The sequence below is a fragment of the Heterodontus francisci genome, chromosome 25 (assembly GCF_036365525.1).
Source record: "Heterodontus francisci isolate sHetFra1 chromosome 25, sHetFra1.hap1, whole genome shotgun sequence".
In the NCBI taxonomy this organism is placed as follows: domain Eukaryota; kingdom Metazoa; phylum Chordata; class Chondrichthyes; order Heterodontiformes; family Heterodontidae; genus Heterodontus; species Heterodontus francisci.
The window spans coordinates 63,581,852-63,600,156 of record NC_090395.1 but is presented as its reverse complement, the minus strand read 5'-3'; the positions used below and the strand labels follow the sequence as shown (position 1 = coordinate 63,600,156).

At 40.1% G+C, this 18,305-nt stretch overlaps 1 pseudogene; it reads right to left on the bottom strand.

Moving 5' to 3' along the window:
- Positions 1 to 461: 461 nt before the first annotated feature.
- Positions 462 to 8,562, bottom strand: LOC137384032 (pepsin A-like; annotated as a pseudogene).
- Between the last annotated feature and the right edge of the window lie 9,743 nt (positions 8,563 to 18,305).

Sequence of the window (18,305 nt, the reverse complement as noted above, 5' to 3'; positions counted from 1 at the left end):
AAAAAGCTGCTGTGTGATATTTGGATCACATTTACATCAGATCAGGTTTCACTGCAGAGGTCATCGACTTTCATCTGAAATGTGTATGTCTCTGGAGTGAATCACTGCACCAATAATATATAACAGCTGAATGTCAGAACCAAGAAAGAACTGAGTAAAAGTGCACACAATCAGAGAGGGAATAGATTAGACGATATCAACAATCTAATTTCTAATCCAGAACTAGTGTTCTAAGTCTGTTCCTTTAAAAGCTCACCCTGATAAGGTGTTTATTTAATTTTTATTTCAGTTTTCTTTGTCTTTCAGTTGTAACTTAATGCAAAACGTTGCTGAGCACAAACCACAGCCAAGTATTGTATCATTCTTTATAGTCATTCAAGATATGATAAAAATAGATGACTCCATCTACTACACTGTGCAGCCAGGTGACAACTGCTGCACTGGGAAACCACGCGATAGCTTAAATCAACTTGAAAATGTGAATCAGGGCGTGCTTTCAATGAGAATATGGATGAATAAATTAGACAGCCCGAGCCAAACCAACACGGTTGTTCTCTCTGTCGAAAATGGAGTAATATTCTCGAATGAACACATCGCCCAGAATCCAGAGGTTTCCACCACTGGGGCCAAATCCACTGAGGCAGCTTTTTTGGTTGTTGTAAGTTTGCTGGAAGAAAAAGGAGAAAAATTAGCACTGGTTCATATGTGTGATAGTGATCTCTACAGCATGGTCGATAATCATGAAAATTATTCCATTCCATTTTTGAAATGTTAAGTTTATTCTCGCGCACTATTGCTGTCCAATAACATACCTGCATTGTGTACACTGTGGGGGAAAGGGGATAGTCAACTCCATTGATTGTGAAGACCACATTGGGCATGTTGGACAGATTGTTACAGTTTATGTCGTACTGAAAGAAAACAGGAAGAATATTCAGTCATTGTGTCAGTTAATGTGTGGGATTTACAATAAATCATTTACGGTACAATGGCATCACTAGTTGATCATTATTGAAATTATGATGAGGTGAAATTGGAATACACAAACAGGCTAAAAGGAAATGCTTACAGAGACACATTGCCTGCACACAATATGCAAGATTGTTTTTTCCTTCGTTCATGGGATGTGGATGTTGCTGGCAAGGCCAGCATTTATTGCCCATTCCTAATTGTCCCTGAAAATGTTGTGGTGAGCCACATTCTTGAACAGCTGCAGTCCAAACGGTGTAGGTACATCCACAGTGCTATTGGGGCGGCGTTCCTGAATTTTGACGAAGTGACAGTGAAGGAACAGTGATATAGTTCCAAGTCAGGATGCTGTGTGCCTTGGAGGGGAACTTGTAGGTGGTGGTGTCCCTATGATTCTGCTGCCTTTTTACGTCAATGTGGCAGAGGTTGCAGGTTTGGAAGGTGCTGTTGAAGGAGGCTTGGTGAGTTTCTGCAGTCCATCTTGTAGATGGTACACACTGCTGTCACTGTGCTCCAGTGATGGAGAAAGTGCATGTTTAAGATGCTGGATGGGTTGCTGATCAAGGGGGCTACTTTGTCTTGGATGGTGTCAAGCTTCTTGAGTGTTGTTGGAGCTGCAATTATCCAGGCAATTGGAGAATTTACCATTGCACTTCTGACTTGTTCCTTGTAGATGGTGGGCAGGCTTTGGGGATTCAGGAGGTGAGTTACTTGCCACAGAATTCCCAGCCTCTGATCTGCTCTTGTGGCCACAGTATTTATTTGGCTGTTTCAGTTTAAGTTTCCAGTCAAAGGTAGCCCCAGGATGTTGAAGTCGGGAGAGATTCAGCGATGGTAATGGTGTTGAATGTCAAGGGGAGATGGTTAGTTTCTTTCTTGTTGGAGATTAATATTGCCTAGCACTTGAGTTGTTGCAATGTCACTTGCCACTTATCAGCCCAAGACACAACAGGGACTGTATTTGAGGAGTTGCGAATGGTACTAAACACTATGCAATTATCAGAAAACATCCCTATTTCTGGTCTTATGATGGAGGAGTTCATCGATGAAGCAGCTAAAGATGGTTGAAGCTAGGACACGACCCCGAGGAACTCCTGCAACGATGTCCTGGGGCTGAGATGATTGGCCTATACCAACCACAAGCATCTTCCTTTGTTCTTGATATGACTCCAACCAGTTTGGCAACACAGATCTAAAACCACTACACTTGTTAGACTAATTAAACAAGGAATACAAAGCTGGGATTCCTAGTTACCTGAGACATTTGTTTATATCTTCTTTAAATGCTGACGCAACTGAGATCTTAAAAATGGTCAAAGTATTTTATTCCTTCTTTCCTTTTAGCTCATATCTAAAACATTTCTAAATATGTTTGGTCATCTAAATGTTAAAGCAATAATAGGATTGTTCATTGTGCATTTCTTCTGACACCATGGCCTATGTCAGGACTAATCTTTGTCCTTCAATGAGAAGCTTCAAAAATGTAAAGATTCTTCACCTTTAACTAACTATGAATGGTGATGCATTTCCAAATATTTCTGGGGAATATATCCATGCGCAGCAATTGTTGTCTCATATTTATGGAATTTAATTTAACACTACCAGCCCCTCAATTCACAAAAAGAGGCTGAGGGAATTTCTGCAGAGCCAATTATATATGAGAATTTACAATATTATTACAAATATATTTATTTTCACTTTATACTGACTTAAATGATCTCCTATAGAATGCATCGTGATTAAATCATTGATGCACAGTCAGATACTCCTACACCACACCTGATATTGTAACCTGTCATCCATACCTGGCCAGAGTAATTTGGAGTTGCTCCAATGGACTGCTGAATGGTGCTGATGGCTGTGGAGGGACCAACAAAAAGAGAAGTGCCAGTATCAACAATGGCAGGACAACTGCTACTGCAGGCCACAACTTTACCATTGATTGTCACTCTGAGGGAGAAATGCATCAAGAGTTAGTCAAAGATCTAAAACTGCCACACTTATTAGACTAATTAAAGAAGAATACCAAGTTGGGTTTCCAAGTTATCTGAGACATTCGTTATATCTTCTGTAAATGCTGGCACAACTGAGATCTGAAACATGGTCAAAGTACTTTATTCCTTCTTTCCTTTTAGCTCATATTTTTCACCATAGTTTGGTAAAATTATATTCTGGGACATCAGTAGAAAAGCAGAAAATATCAAGTTCCATATTCCACTGACACTAACAGCTGTTGGTCCTAAGATACCAGGAACTGATGTCCCAATCCCCAGTTCAGGACAGTGTGATGGGAAACCTCATTCATGGGCACAGCTGTTAACAAACTAAAAGAGTGGTTTGGAATTATTACAACAGCAGCACTCATTTGTATCTAAAATTGCACAGTGACGTCAGGCCCATATGTCAGACCAGTTGCCCCAATTGAACCAATAAGTTAACAAAAATGCCAATAAAGTGTAACATTGTGTTTTTTTCCAGACAGCTACTTGCCTCATTATGTGAACATGAGTAAAACGTAATTAGTCTTTCACTATCAAGAGAATTTTCATGTGGTCCCTACTGACAGATACACCAAGTAAAATATGTCCGGTAATGCTCATATGATTGGACTTAAACATTGATTGTAAGACTGAAAGACAGCAAATTAAATTTCTACTGTAATATGCCTGCCACAAATGTTTCCCAATAATTATAAAGAACTGTACCATTACGATAGAAGTTGATCTTTTCCAAGGTTGGTTTGTCAAAAGTCACTTTCAGAACTATTCCGGTTGCGATGGGTAATCACTCACTTGTCAATAAGTATTTGCCAGTACGCATTGTGAGTGACGGGAACCCAGTTAATATAACCTGTGTAGTGGCTCGGATCAACTCCACCAAATAATACTTCACTTCTAGACTGACCATTCTCTCTGTAAAACAAAAGTCAATAAAAGAAACTCAGAGACAAAAAAACAATTTCATTAACTTTCTGCTTTAGTTGTTTAGCCCTTGATGATTTTACTGCCCATTGGATGTTGTATCAAAATCTTCATTTTTCCAAATCAGCGACTAAAAGTCATTGATTGTAATATATCAGTACCTTTGCCAGAAATACTCCAGGAAATTCCTACCAACCAATAGGATACTATCTGTTCAAATCAAAAATGATGCATTCTAAATGAATTATACAGGATTTATTCTGGGTTCTGTTGGATTCCATTGGTTTCAATTCGAAGTTGGGTTGATCGCACCAGAGAAGAGATTCAAGGTTTGAAAACAAATCCCTTTGAAAGAAAGGACTTGCATTGATGTCATGCCATTCACATCCTCAGGATAGTCCTAAGTGCTTCTCCACCAATTAACACGTTTGAAGTGTATTTAATGTTGCAATGTAGACAAATGTGGCAGCCTGTTTCTACACAGCAGAGTCCCACAAATAAGCTGAGGGAACTGAGTAGAAAGACACCCTGCATTAACTGAACAGATAGGCAGGGCTTCAGTCTAATACCTCAGCAGAAAGACACTAACATTGATAATGCAGTACTCCCTGAATACTGCAGAGGATCTTCAACAATGGAATGCTCCCTCAATAACACACTATGTGTTCAAGCTTTGCATTCGGCTTGAACCTATGGCATTCTGACACAGAGGCAAGAGTGTTACCAACTGAGGTAAGATGACCTTTTTAGGTGGAAGCAAAAACAATCACTTCCTGCTTCATTCAGGGAAATATGATGCAGTAACAAATGGGTAAAAATGTTTACCTTGTTAGGTACACAGAAGTGAGGGACTCCTGCACCAGATGCTGAGACACCTGTGTTATCAAATACAGGTGTGGCACCTGACGCTGCAAGAGATGGATAGCCCAAGCCCAGAATTCCATCAAATTTAGCATGGAGAAAGACAGGGCCAGGTTCGGATAGACTTAAACCAAATTCTTGCTTGCTCACAGCTATGTCTGAAACCTAGAAAAATAAGAGCACATGATAAATCACGAGGAATTAGTTTAATTTTAAAGCATCAACTGGAAGCTCGAGACCCTGTCTGTTTCATCATCATTACACATCCTCTCAGCTGTCTGGCTTCTGAACTGATAGAACTCATTATGTTTGACTCTGAGGTCTTTGTATCTTTAACTTGAACCAAGAACTTTAGAAAGCAATTATCATGGTCTTGTAATTTGACTTACTTGATGAAGATTACATTTTACTTTGACAGTGTCATATCCCAGAATTCTAGTCATGCTGCCTGTCGCAAACTGGATAGGTACTGGTTGTCTGAATAATACGTTGAGGACTTTCTTGGGTTGAATCTGTGATGCACCACTGCAAAGAAACATCCATTGCATGAAATTAATTTTTAAAAGTTTCAGCATTTACTCTAATGCTGAACAAACGTGTGCAAAAATATCTAATTCTTCACTTTTAAGAAACAGTTTACTTTTGTTACCAAGCATTCCACCCAATTCTCTTTAGTCTCATCTCTGTATTGCTGTTTGCCTTTTCCTTGAAGGGAGATCTTGGGCAAATAAGGAGGGTCAGGAGTTTTATTGTTGAAAAATATTTAGGTCAGCCTGAATTCACTGTCCGTTTGTGTGCGGGGTGGTGCTTTGTGTTCAGCCCTGAGGTGTGTGTGTCTGTGTGTGTGTGTATATATATATACACCCGTGTGCAAAGGAAGATACCATTTGCTGGATTAGGGGAGGTCCACTGGCCTCTTGTTAACCTATTCATTGGATAAGCTTAAACCTAGTAAACTTCAACTAGACGAAGTATTCAGGAGAATGTGCATTCTTGTCGATTTTTGATTTTGTACAGTTTACTAATGTAAGTTAATTACCATTAAGCATTCGCAACACCCTTTCTAGTTTCCAATCATTTTTTAAGCCTTAAATTCCGCCATCTCCACTTTCTTTGAGAATAACTATCCTACCCAGGAATGAGGGCTGTGCATGTCTCAATACACACTTGCAGAGAGTTCTTTCCTGCCAGCTATAAATGGAAATGTTTAAAGAATGGGTAGGGTAGAATCCTACTCTTTAAATATTTCAATTGGAATAACATAAATTTAACAGGAGGTCCAACATTATACTCAGGTTTGAAACTACATTGGATGTACACTTCATGTGACATTTTTCAAAGTGATTTAAGGCTACCACCTTTAAGGCTTTTCACTCCAGAGACAGATTGGGTCAGAGCAACAGATCAGTACTACAAGTTTAACATTAGTTCAAAGTGGAAACAGTTTTATATTATTGCTAAATTTGCAGTACAAATCCACTCTGAGATTTGTCCATCTCCAGAGGGAGACAAAGAACCACAGCTAAAACCTCCAAGATATCAAGGCTCTGTTAAATTTCTCTCCAAGCCCAGAAGTAAACAAATGAAATTTTCAGGTTTCATCCAATCTTATGAAGCACACTGTTCAGCTGTGACTATTCCAGAAATATTAATCTCTTCCAATTCAAGTTGCAGAGCTGACCCTAACATGAAAAAAACTCAAGAAGGGAAACATGTATAACAGCTGGGCAATAATTACTTACTGCATGGCTCTGGGGAACAGTAAACGGATAGAACCCAAAGATTGGATGAACCAGTGTCAAAGACGACAGTGAAGCTTTGTGGTGGATTCCCAATGCTGATTGCTCCATAGTATTGCAAATGTGAGCAAGAATAAGAACATCACAATATATCAACTGGAAATGTAACAGTGCAACCTGTGTTATCAGGTTCATATTCCTCCACATCCATCAGAGAATGTAAATCGCTCTATCACTCTTTTTGAAATCACATGGTACAGAAACAGAAGTCTGCAGTCTATTTAAATGCAAGAGAAATAATGAGTAAGAATAAGTGATCACTCTGTTTCTATGTTTATACTGAATAATCTATTTCATGGTTGAGATGATGTTGAGCCTTTGGACCATTAGCTCTTTTGATTTCAGGTGACATCTCGACTCTAACTGATGCTAACAATACTGCCAGCTTTGCCAAAAGCCCACCCAGCAGCACACTCATCCTTGTTAAGGGTATCGAGAAATATTGACCTTGTAATCATCAGCATTGAACAAGCAAGTAACTGCTAGTCAGTAAGATCACCAGAAATCACGAGTAATTCCTCATATTGAACTAGAAATCCTACCTCCACAGCAAAAGGATTGAATGCTGTGATCACCAGTCCTTTAGCACCTGTCAACAGCCCAGACTAGAACAGCTGAATCTGATCTATTGACTCTTGCTGTATAGTTATAGTAGGTTAAAGATCTACTCTACTGGATCGATATCATTTCCGAACTATGTCTCCAATTACTTTTCAATGATGGCGTTCTCAAAACTTTATTCCAACAATCACCTAACTAATATTTTGGACTGATTTGTCACTTCCTTGCTTTTGTATCCAATGCCTCAGTATATATAAAATTCAGAATTATATTTCACCTAATTACAGCTTTTCCACTTGTCACCCTGGTTTTAAAGATCTGTTTATCTGAAACCCTTCAGTTCATCTACTCCATTGGGAATTTACAATTAAGAGACTATTTCCATTGTCTGCTCCTTTCCTCAAAACTGAATGCATTACATTTATCTATGTTGTCCCATATTTGTCACCTATGTGACCTCTAACACAGAATTCCCAATAAAATGTTTTGTCCTCCTCTCCTGTCTCCTTTCTCATGATTTTCCTTGCCCCCTAGTTTAGCATCATCACCAAATTTTGACTCTCCTTCAATTCATTCAAAGTAGTGCATAATAATTTCCTCAAAGAATTCAATTTATTTAATCAAGCTCTTTGGAAATCCAGGTTAAATACTCAACAAGCTGAAATATTCTTTTGAATTATGGTATAGTATTTTCAAGGATACTCATCCAATTAGGAATGCTTAATCAAAAACATGTTTATCAAGTTCGCAATGATAATTAGTGGATGCCTTATCAGTTATCAAATCATAATTATTAATAAATACACTTTATTGCTGATTTATTTGATAAGGCATCTGAACATGAAGCAAAGGTGTTTTGTTTGTATTTATATACATTGTCCTTTCTGGGCTCCATTTACCTTAATTCATTCAAATTAGTGATTAGAAAGTGAAGGTAAAATGAGCTGAATCAATTAAAATGGGGACATGTATAAGAGAATTGTGAATTCCTCTCAAAGATAAATCATACATATATTGAGGTGCGGGGATAAAATTTGTCTTCTTCTTAGGCAGTCCCTCATGAACGAAGATGACTTTCTTCCACTGCAGGGTTGTGGGTCCTTAGGTGACTGAATAGTCCAATTCTGGATCCGCACACTCTGCCACAGGTGGGACAGGTGGTGTTTGGTGAGGCGAGTGAATGGGATGCTCAAATTTCCGAATGCTCCTTCCGCTGTTTGCACTTTGTTGCTTGCCTGGGCATGTCGACATTGGTCAAGCTGGCTGGCACCTTCACAGATGCTTCTTCTCCACTTGGGGAGGTCTTGGGCAAGAGGTTCCCATGAATCAGTGGAGATGTCACATTTTTTCAGGGAGGCTTTAAGGACCTTCTTGTAGCAGTTCCTCTGCCATCCTGGTAGCCTCTTGCTGTGACAGAGCTCGGAGTAGAAAGCTTGTTTTGTGTCAGGCATGTGGACGATGTGGCCCGCCCAACATAACTTACTAGTCATGACCAGTGTCTCGATACTGGGGAAGTTGGCCTGAGAGAGGACACTGATATTGGAGCGCTTGTCCTGCCACTAAATTTGCAGGATCTTGCGGAGGCACCGCTGGTGATATCTCTCCAGGGCTTTGAGATATCTACTGTACAATGTCCATGTTTCCAACGCATACAGGAGGGCAGGTAACACTGCAGCCCTGTAGGCCATGGGCTTGGTGTCAGGTTTGAGGTTTTTGTCATCAAACACTCTTTTCCTCAGACGAACGAAGGCTGCGCTGGCACACTCAAGGCGATGCTGAGTTTCATCGGCAATGACTGCCCTTGCTGAGAGGAGGCTCCCAAGGTATGGGAGATGATCCACATTTTCCAGTGGTTCGCTGTGGATCTTGATAGTTAAGGGGCAGTGCTGCACTGCAGGGGCAGGCTGGTATAGAACCTTTGTCTTCCGGATGCTTAGCTTAAGACCCATTCTTTCAAATGCCTCCATGAATGGATCGATGAAGGTTTGAAGCTCGGCCTCTGCGTGTGTGCATTCGCAGCTCAATGACAGAAGTTGGAGTGGCCTTGGTTGCGGACTGGAGGTGACATAGATGAAATAGTTTCCCGCTCGTCTTGTAGTGTAGATCTACTTCCGCAGGGAGCTTCAAGGAGATGAGGTGGAGTGTTGAGGTGAGGAAGATGGAAAAGAGCGTTGGTGCAATGACACAGCCTTGCTTGACCCTAGTTTGCATTCGATTCGGGTCAGTGGCAGATCCGTTGGCAAGGATTACAGCTTGCATATCGTGCAGCAGGCGGAGGATGGTGACAAATTTCTCCGGGCAGCCAAATTTGAGGAGGATGTTCCATAGTCCCACCATGTTGATAGAGTTGAAGATTAAATTAGTGAATAATTGGCTGAATAACTTTCTAACAGTAATGATGTCAGATCAGTTATTTTTCTTATTATTTCTGTATAATTCTCTACCATCAAATCATATAAGTTTAGAAGAAGGAAATAATTTGCAGTTATATAGCATAAAAGCAAAATACTGCGGATGCTGGAAATTGAAATAAAAACAAGAAATGCTGGAATCACTCAGCAGGTCTGGCAGCATCTGTGGAAAGAGAAGCAGAGAAGCGGAGTTCCGATGAAGGGTCACTGACCCGAAACGTTAACTCTGCTTCTCTTTCCACAGATGCTGCCAGACCTGCTGAGTGATTCCAGCATTTCTTGTTTTTATTGCAGTTATATAGCGCCTTTCATGTCCTCAGGACGTCCTAAAGTACTTCACAGACAGTAATGTCCTTTTTAAGTGCAGTTACTGTTGTTATGCATGGAAACATGGCAGCGAATTTGCACAGAGCAAGATCCCCCAAATAATATGCAGAGCAAAGAGCAACTAATCTATTTTTGTGATGTCGGTCAAGGGGAAAATGCTGACCAGGACGTTGTGGAACTCCCAAGCTCATCTTAGATATCATGTCATGGGATATTTTCTGTCCTAAGATGGTATCTGTACACTGCTCCCTCAATACTTCACTGATGTGTTATTTTATCATTGTGATTATTTGTTGAAGTTTCTAGATGAGGCTTAAACCCAAGACCTTTGACAATGTAGAAAGTGTGTTACCACTGAGTTAAGTCTGACCCCTATAACTTGAAAAGATGATGTATTGGTTCATTGTTAAAACAACACAAAACAATCCCACTGCCCTGCTGTCTCCCCAGAAACCTGAAATTTCTTCAGTTTCAAATTTTTATATACGCTTTCTTTAAGAGATACAATGGTGTCTTTTGCAACTACTCCTTGCAGCAATGCAATCCATTTGACTTTGAACCCAGATTTCTCTTGTTTGTGCAATTTATATGGAGTAGCCATATAAATACCGTGGCTACAAGAGCAGGTCAGAGACTAGGAATCCTGAAGTGAGTAACTCACCTCCTGACACCCCAAAGCCTGTCCACCATCTACAAGGCACAAGTCAGGAGTGTGATGGAATACTCTCCACTTGCCTGGATGGGTGCAGCTCCAACAACATTCAAGAAGCTCGACACCATCCAGGACAAAGCAGCCCGCTTGATTGGCACCCCATCTACAAACATTCACTCCCTCCACCACCGACGCACAGTGGCAGCAGTGTGTACCATCTACAAGATGCACTGCAGCAATGCACCAAGTCTCCTTAGACAGCACCTTCCAAACCCGTGACCTCTACCAACTAGAAGGACAAGGGCAGCAAATACATGGGAACACCACCATCTGCAAATTCCCCTCCAAGTCACACACCATCCTGACTTGGAACTATATTGCCATTCCTTCACTGTCGCTGGGTCAAAATCCTGGCACTCCCTTCCTAACAGCACTGTGGGTGTACCTACCCCAAATGGACTGCAGCAGTTCAAGAAGGCAGCTCACCACCACCTTCTCAAGGGCAATTAGGGATGGGCAATAAATGCCGGCCTGGCCAGCGTCGCCCACATCCAATGAATGAATTGAAAAAAAAATTATTCTTGCTATATCTAATTTGACTTTACTTCTCACTATTTCCTTCTCTGTCATTTCTCTATTTCTTTTCTATCCTTAAATATCAGTGGATAAGGAGATCGACTGTTGGTCCCTCATTCACCAAGGTCCTAATTGTCCTCGGTGACTGCACCAATATAGCCCGTAGAAATATTTACAAATGCAGAATAGAAACTGATGAGAAAAATAACTGAGCTAACATTGTCATTGCTAGGAAATGTTTTGTCTCCATGGTTATCTTACCTACCAATCTAACAAACTGCTTCATAACCTTTTGTTTTTATTGTGATTGCATTTACAGAGACTAAATCAAGTGTGTTAGTCTGCCCCCAGTCAAAATCAGGGCTTAAGTTCCCTACTCATTCAATTGCTGAGTGAAGGGTAATTTGAAAGGCAGCCCTTGTGGATGGGTGCAGTCTGCAAGTATGTGACTTATATCGTCTAACTGGCCACAATAGCAAAGGAGGAGTCATTTGCAGCACATCTGATAATTGTGCCTTATTCTAGACAGGTGAGTCACTGTGACCTCTCCAGAGGTTATAGTGCACACTTTCTACTAAGTTCCACTGACTTTTCAGGTAAAGAATTTAAATTTATGTAGCGTTTATCACAACCTCAGGATGTCAATGTATTTCACAGCCAATTAATTACTTTCTGAAGTGCAGACTCTGCTGTTATACAGGCAAACACAGCTGTTATTTTGTGCACAGAAAGATCCCACGAACAGCAAATGAACAAATGATCAATCTATTTTTAGTGGTGATGGTTGAGGAAAGAATTTTGGTCAGGGCACAAGGAGAACTCCATGCTCTTCTTTGAATAGCACATTGTGAGTTTTTCATTTACATTCAGGTGGACTTAACCTTGGTTTAACATCTCATTGAAGAGACTATTGGCATAGTACAATCAATATTTCCTTTCTGGGCTCCATTTACCTTAATTCACTCAAATCAGTAATTCGAAAATGAAGTTAAAATGATAGAATTAATTAGAAGGAGGACACGTAAAAGGCAATAGTGAATTCCACTCAAAGATCAATCATACATATATTGAGATGCAGGGATAATATTACCGAATAACTGGTGGAATAACTTTGTTAAAGGACAATTTTGGTGGTGAGAAATCCTCCCATTTCTATTTGAAAGATCAGTTGCTCCTTTAGGGCAAACGTAGAATTGGAAATACCTTCTGTCAAATGATTGGAACATCCCCTCCCTGCATCATCTCAAAATCCTCAATCAATACTGGGAATAAATCAATTGGGAATCAATTGTCTAACACTGTAATCAATATGCATTTAATTTGTCACTCCCTCTTCCAGCAGATGACTCTGATCAGTAGTTTCAGAATTAAGCTGTCATTTTCAATACAAAAAAACATCAATAGAGGTAATCCTCAGTAAGTTGACAATGATGAGAGGACACCACCTCAGAGTAAGTGAACATTATCTAAAGTACTTATAAAGCAAGTGCTAATTACATCCTTGGTTTGATACTGTGAGGGATCCTGGTCTACACATTCTGAGAACATTATACACCTGCAGCACTCACATGAACCTGTGACGGTCTACATGGGATTTGCTATTGATTCAAAACAGTAGACAGAACAATTAACAAGCAAAAAGTAGGTATAACTGATCAGAAAATGGCTGTGACACCAATTATGTCAGATTTATTGCTGTTTTACAGTCCTATTTTCCATAGACACTTGAAGTGCCTGTCACTTCTGAGTGATTCACTTTATAATTAACCCCAAATTGAATTATTTAAATGTCCTCACAATTTCTCAGCTCTTACACTGGTATAACACTCAGTCATATAAAATGGGTGGTAAGGTGTGTTGCCTACAGATGTGGATTTAGTATGCAGTATTTTGAGGCTATTTTTGAATACTTTTCCTTGCTTTCTTTAACTTGATTTTTGTTTCCACTTAGTTAGCAAATTTTTGCCAATGAGTACTGCCATTGTTTTGATACATTTCCAATATTGGGACAATGGGTTTCCCAATGGAAATTCTCCTTTATTAGTTGGTTTGGAGGAAGAAGAGAACAAGCAATGGGGAGATGCCAGGCAGACTGTGTCTACCTGCTGGTACACTCTGACCAAACGTTTGAGACAAAGGAGACCTTGCAGAACCAGCTCAACAGACTCTGGGTCAGCAGACAGTCCAATGCAAAACTGAACTGCAGCAGTGTCCATGGTAGCAATGGTCAGATGTAATGTTGTCCTATTGGGATAGTGACTTAGACTGGAAATCTAGCACCAACCTCACTAGCACTTTAATTTACATCATCCCACTTTTCCAGCCTTCAGAGAATGTTGTGCTGTTTCATCATTTGAACATATACTTGCATTCCAGCCTTCAAATTTATTGCGCTGCCATCCAAAGACTGAAAAATGCATTGAAAATTTTACCAGACCCTGTAAAGTTTACTAACATTTTTACCACAATATGTGGTCAGTTACCTTAAGATAGTCATGTCCCTTTAAATTTACACCTCCTTACATGGCTTTTTGTCAAGCTCCCAATGCCAGGCTCAATCTGGCCTGCAAAGCTGCTCCACCTAAGTAAATGAGTCTGATTCCACAAACTCAGATGGGGTCAGTACATGTGCTAATAATGCGTCACTCAAATAACGTTGAATTACAGATTAATCAGAAAATCCACCACAAAAGTTAACCACGGATTGAAATAAACCCAAACTGGAATTGAAACCCCTTCTACAATACAGTGAAGGGACAGGAAAAACAGCTGTATGCAGTTTAGGATATTTTTATTCAGCAATTTAACAACTATTATAAAGGATTTAGAGTCTAAAGGATATTTAAAAAACTGCCCTGTGATGTTAGGATCACATTTCCATGAAGGTTGCTCCTGTCAGGAAGTCCTCGTACTCCTGGGACTGAACAGGAGCAGCACAGCTCAAGAGATCCAAGTAGAAAAGCAAAGGGGGGACTGTGAGAACAGAATTTTTGAGAACAAAATAATATGGGACATTTAAGATGAAATAATTAATCAATCATGTATTTCTAACAAGCTAACCTCGGAGCTGCAGAGACAGCTTATCAGAAATGACTTCATAACTTCAGGGCTGCAGAGGCAACTTATCAGCAGAAATAGACTAACCAACTAAATTCTAGCAGAACAGCTGCAGCTGTCGAAGACTAACCCTTTGTATGACAATCAGCCCAACGTTCCAATGAGATAGGGGAATAAGAAACTGCTTGAGGAGAGGATGACAAGGCAGTACCCTAATCAGACCCCGACACCAAGAAACTGCTAAAGTTTGTAGACCAATTGGGAACAAAGAGTAGATTTGTATGAATAACTATAATGAGGCTTGATTTGGCGCGAAGAGTTAGTTCAGTTCAGGGGGGGGCGTTAGTTCGGGGGTTAGTTTAGTGTGTGTGGTGCTTTTAGTTTTAGGTTAGTTCAGTGTGTGTGGTGCTTTTAGTTTTAGTTCAGTTCATTGTTAAGTTTTCTGAAGATGTAACAATTAAGTACTGCAATAAAGTTTCTTAAAGCTACAGTCGGACTTCGTCTCTTTTCGTGTAACCCATGAGATCATGAAAAACTGAGATCCAACAACTTGGCGTAGTCGGCAGGATCTCTGGAGGATAGAGACCAAAGCATTGGACAACGGACCTTTATCGGGCCCCAGAGGTAAGGACTCCTCGTTATTTTAAAAGTCCTTGGCCGTTGTCTAAGCTCGGTACTCCACCACACGATCCCGAACCTTTTTGTTCAGTAACTCGAGTCCATTCGGGGGGAATACGGAAGACAGAAACCCCATATTTAGGCGCCTGATTCGGTGGTATTCGGCGTAATACCGGCCCACGGGCTTCGAAGGAAGCTCCATCGGCTTGAGCTTATCTGTAGAAATACCCGGTTATACCAACCCTACGGCATTGATAAAATGACCAACGAAGGCAACCGACAGTTACCAACTACCGTCAAAGGTGGGCGAGCCCCACCTGACGTTCCCGAAGATGAAATACTTTGGCAGTTAAAAGAATATGTAGAGCAACAGTTTAATTTGGCTAAAATGTACACTGAAATTGGGCAAAAATATGGCACCTCCACGGGACAGTGGTCCCTGGAAGATATAAATAGAGTTTGGGTAAGGATAAAGAATGGACCCAATGGTCCTTGGCTGCTAAAGGCCAGAGGGCTCCATGACAAAGTTTATGGCAGAGTGACATAAAGGACTATGTTTTAGATTAAAAACAAGTTACTGTGTCTTTGATTTGAATGTGTAAGTGTTGGAAGCTTCCAAGAATGAATTGAATGTGCCTGGGATGTACAGCTTGTGTTCTGTACAACTTGTGTTCTGTAGAACTGACTGTCGTTAACTTTTTGTTGTCTGGCCTTAATGATGAAAGAATGAGTCTGTTACTTTTTCTATTTTTACAGCTGTATATTTTGTGGGAACATTGAGTCATGTTTTGGTTGTGAATTAGTTGAACCTGTGTGTGTTCCTTGACATCGGGACAGGGAATTTGAAAGAGATTTGGTATTTTGAATTCATAACCCATTACAGGAATCAATTTTCTGAGTTGTTTGGAATTGAATGAGTGTGAAAAGTGATTGTTGAGTGTATTCATTTCAATTTAAGATTGTGCACCCAGGAATGGGATATAAAATTGAATTATATTTTAAGTTAAATTTTTATCTTTATTTTAAAAGTTGGTTTTGCAACTGTGAAGAGGTAATGAACAATTTTGTAAGAGAATAGCTTCAGCCTTGAAGGTCTGAAGATGTTTGGCAGAAATCCAATTTGAAGTTTAAAACACTGCTTTAATTGGAGTTCCAGTTTCAAATCAGTTCTTGTTTCTTTTTGGAGTTTAAATTAAAGACATGTTTTATTGACTGTATTTAAGTAGCAAATGTCAGGAATTGGATATTGGTTTAAGGGAGAGAAGGATAAACAAAGGAGATATAGGAAAGATTCTGTCTGTTTAATGTTTGTTTAAGAAGCTGGTGTTAAATCTTTTGTTATAAGAATGTTAAATAACTTCTTCTTTAGCTTTTGGTTTTATTACAGTCATTTGAAAAGGCGCCTGAAGAAAGAACAAGAAAAATAACGTAATCTTTTTTTAAAAAGCACGTGCTATTCTGTTCTGTGTGTAGTTAATAAGTATTGCAAGTTAATTACTCTGAGTTAAGTTTATACTATTAAGGTTAATCGACCTGTTAAATTGAAAAACTGGAAATTTCATTTGTGGCCACAATGAACTTTCAAGTTTATTATGTCAAGTTTTGGAGGAGTCTTCAGTTCCGGACAGAAGACTCGTTCATACAACATTGGCAGTTTTGGTTTTTAAATATTTATACATATCTTATATGTCACAAGCTTAATTTCCTTAGAACTTCTCTGTCATTGAGAATCAGCAAGTGCGCCCTGTAATGTTGCTTGTTTCTTTGATGTGTGAACTACTGTAAGATTCACAGGACTCAAAGCAATCTCTAAAGTAAATGTAGGTTTTTAATTATACTTTAACTAGAACATATACGAACATATGAAATAGGAACAGGAGTAGGCCATTCAGCCCCTCGAGCCTGCTCTGCCATTTGATAAGGTCATGGCCTCAATTCTACTTTCCTGACTGCCCCCTAAACCCTTTGACTCTTTTGTCAATCAAGAATCTATTGAACTTAGCCTTTAAAGTATTCAATGACCCTGCCTCCACCGCTCTCTGGGGAAGAGAATTCCACAGACTAATGACCCTCTGAGACAAAAATTTTCTCATCTCCGTACTGAGTGGGAGATCCTTTATTTTTAAACTGCGACCCGTAGTTCTAGTCTCTCTCATAAAGGGAAACATCCTTTCAGCATCCAACCTGTCAAGTTCCCTCAAGATCTTATGTGTTTCACTAAGCTCCAAAGGATACAGGCCCAACCTGATCAACCTTTCCTCATAAGATAACCCCTTCATCCCAGGAATCAGTTGAATGAACCTTCTCTGAACTGCTTCAAATGCAATTATAACTTTTCTGAAGTAAGGAGACCAGAACTGTATGCAGTACTCCAGATTTGGTCTCACCAACCCCCCCTGTACAACTGTAGCAAAACTTCTTTACTTTTATGTTCCATTCCCCTTTCAATAAATGACAAAATTCCAATTGCCTTCCTAATCACTTGCTTTGCCTGCATACTAACTTTTTGTGTTTCTTGTACCAGGATACCCAGATCCCTCTGTACTGCAGAGTTCTGCAATCACCAAAATGGATAGCCACGTTGTTGAGGTCATTACACACTGGCAGTCCTGCCACTGCTGTTTCACTCATGTCTACCAGTTAAATATTGTGGTTTCCATGCCAACTTGCCATAGCTGCATTACATTGTTAATGTGCCACTGCAAGGGATGGGTAACCCATTGTATACAGATAACTTTGCAGTTGTCGGTTGTATCATCAATTCCAAATGACTCCGGTACGTATTTTTGAGTATTCGGACCAGTAGGATATTTGCACTAGCCACGATGTCAATCATAACTCGGAGTGTGTGCTTGTCAACTTTCTTTGGGCATATGATGTTAATGGTAGCAAAAGTTTCCAGTTGTTTGACTTCATCAACATGATGTGTCAAGTTCACAATGTGAAACGCCTGCTCATCTTCTGGTTGAGAATTGATTCTCTCTGAGTCTTCTCTCAGGTCTGTTTGGCTGTAGACTTCGTGTATCAGCTTGCATTTAGACAGGTCTCTGGTGCTCTCCTTGCTACTGTTCTCCTGTTGCAGTCCCTGTCTTTTGTTTGCTTGTGTCCTACTATGACTTCTGGCTGCGTCTTCGGAGCCAGATTTCTTGCATTGGTGGGCCCAGTGTCCTTTTGCACCGCACGCCTTGCACAGGTCTTGAAATGCAGGGCAACCTCATGGTGAGTGGGACAAACCACATTTACCACACAGCTTGCTTGCTTTTCGACCTGGTTATCGTGCCGATACTGTTCACTGCATCTGGTGCTTGCAGGTGCAGTTGTCCAGCTACAATGTCTTCATATTTCTTGCCATTTTCTAGCAGTGCATTAAGTGCTGCAACCTTTCTTTTTCCCCAAGAGGTCTTTCGGAAACTCTTCAATGGGTGTTGATACAATCACCAGCTCCATTAGACGTTCTGACAGCTCAGTTTCTGAAAAATCACATTTGTTGCCCTTACTATGACATCTACTGATGAAGTGATCTATTGATTCCTGTAGCTGTTGCATGTAGGAC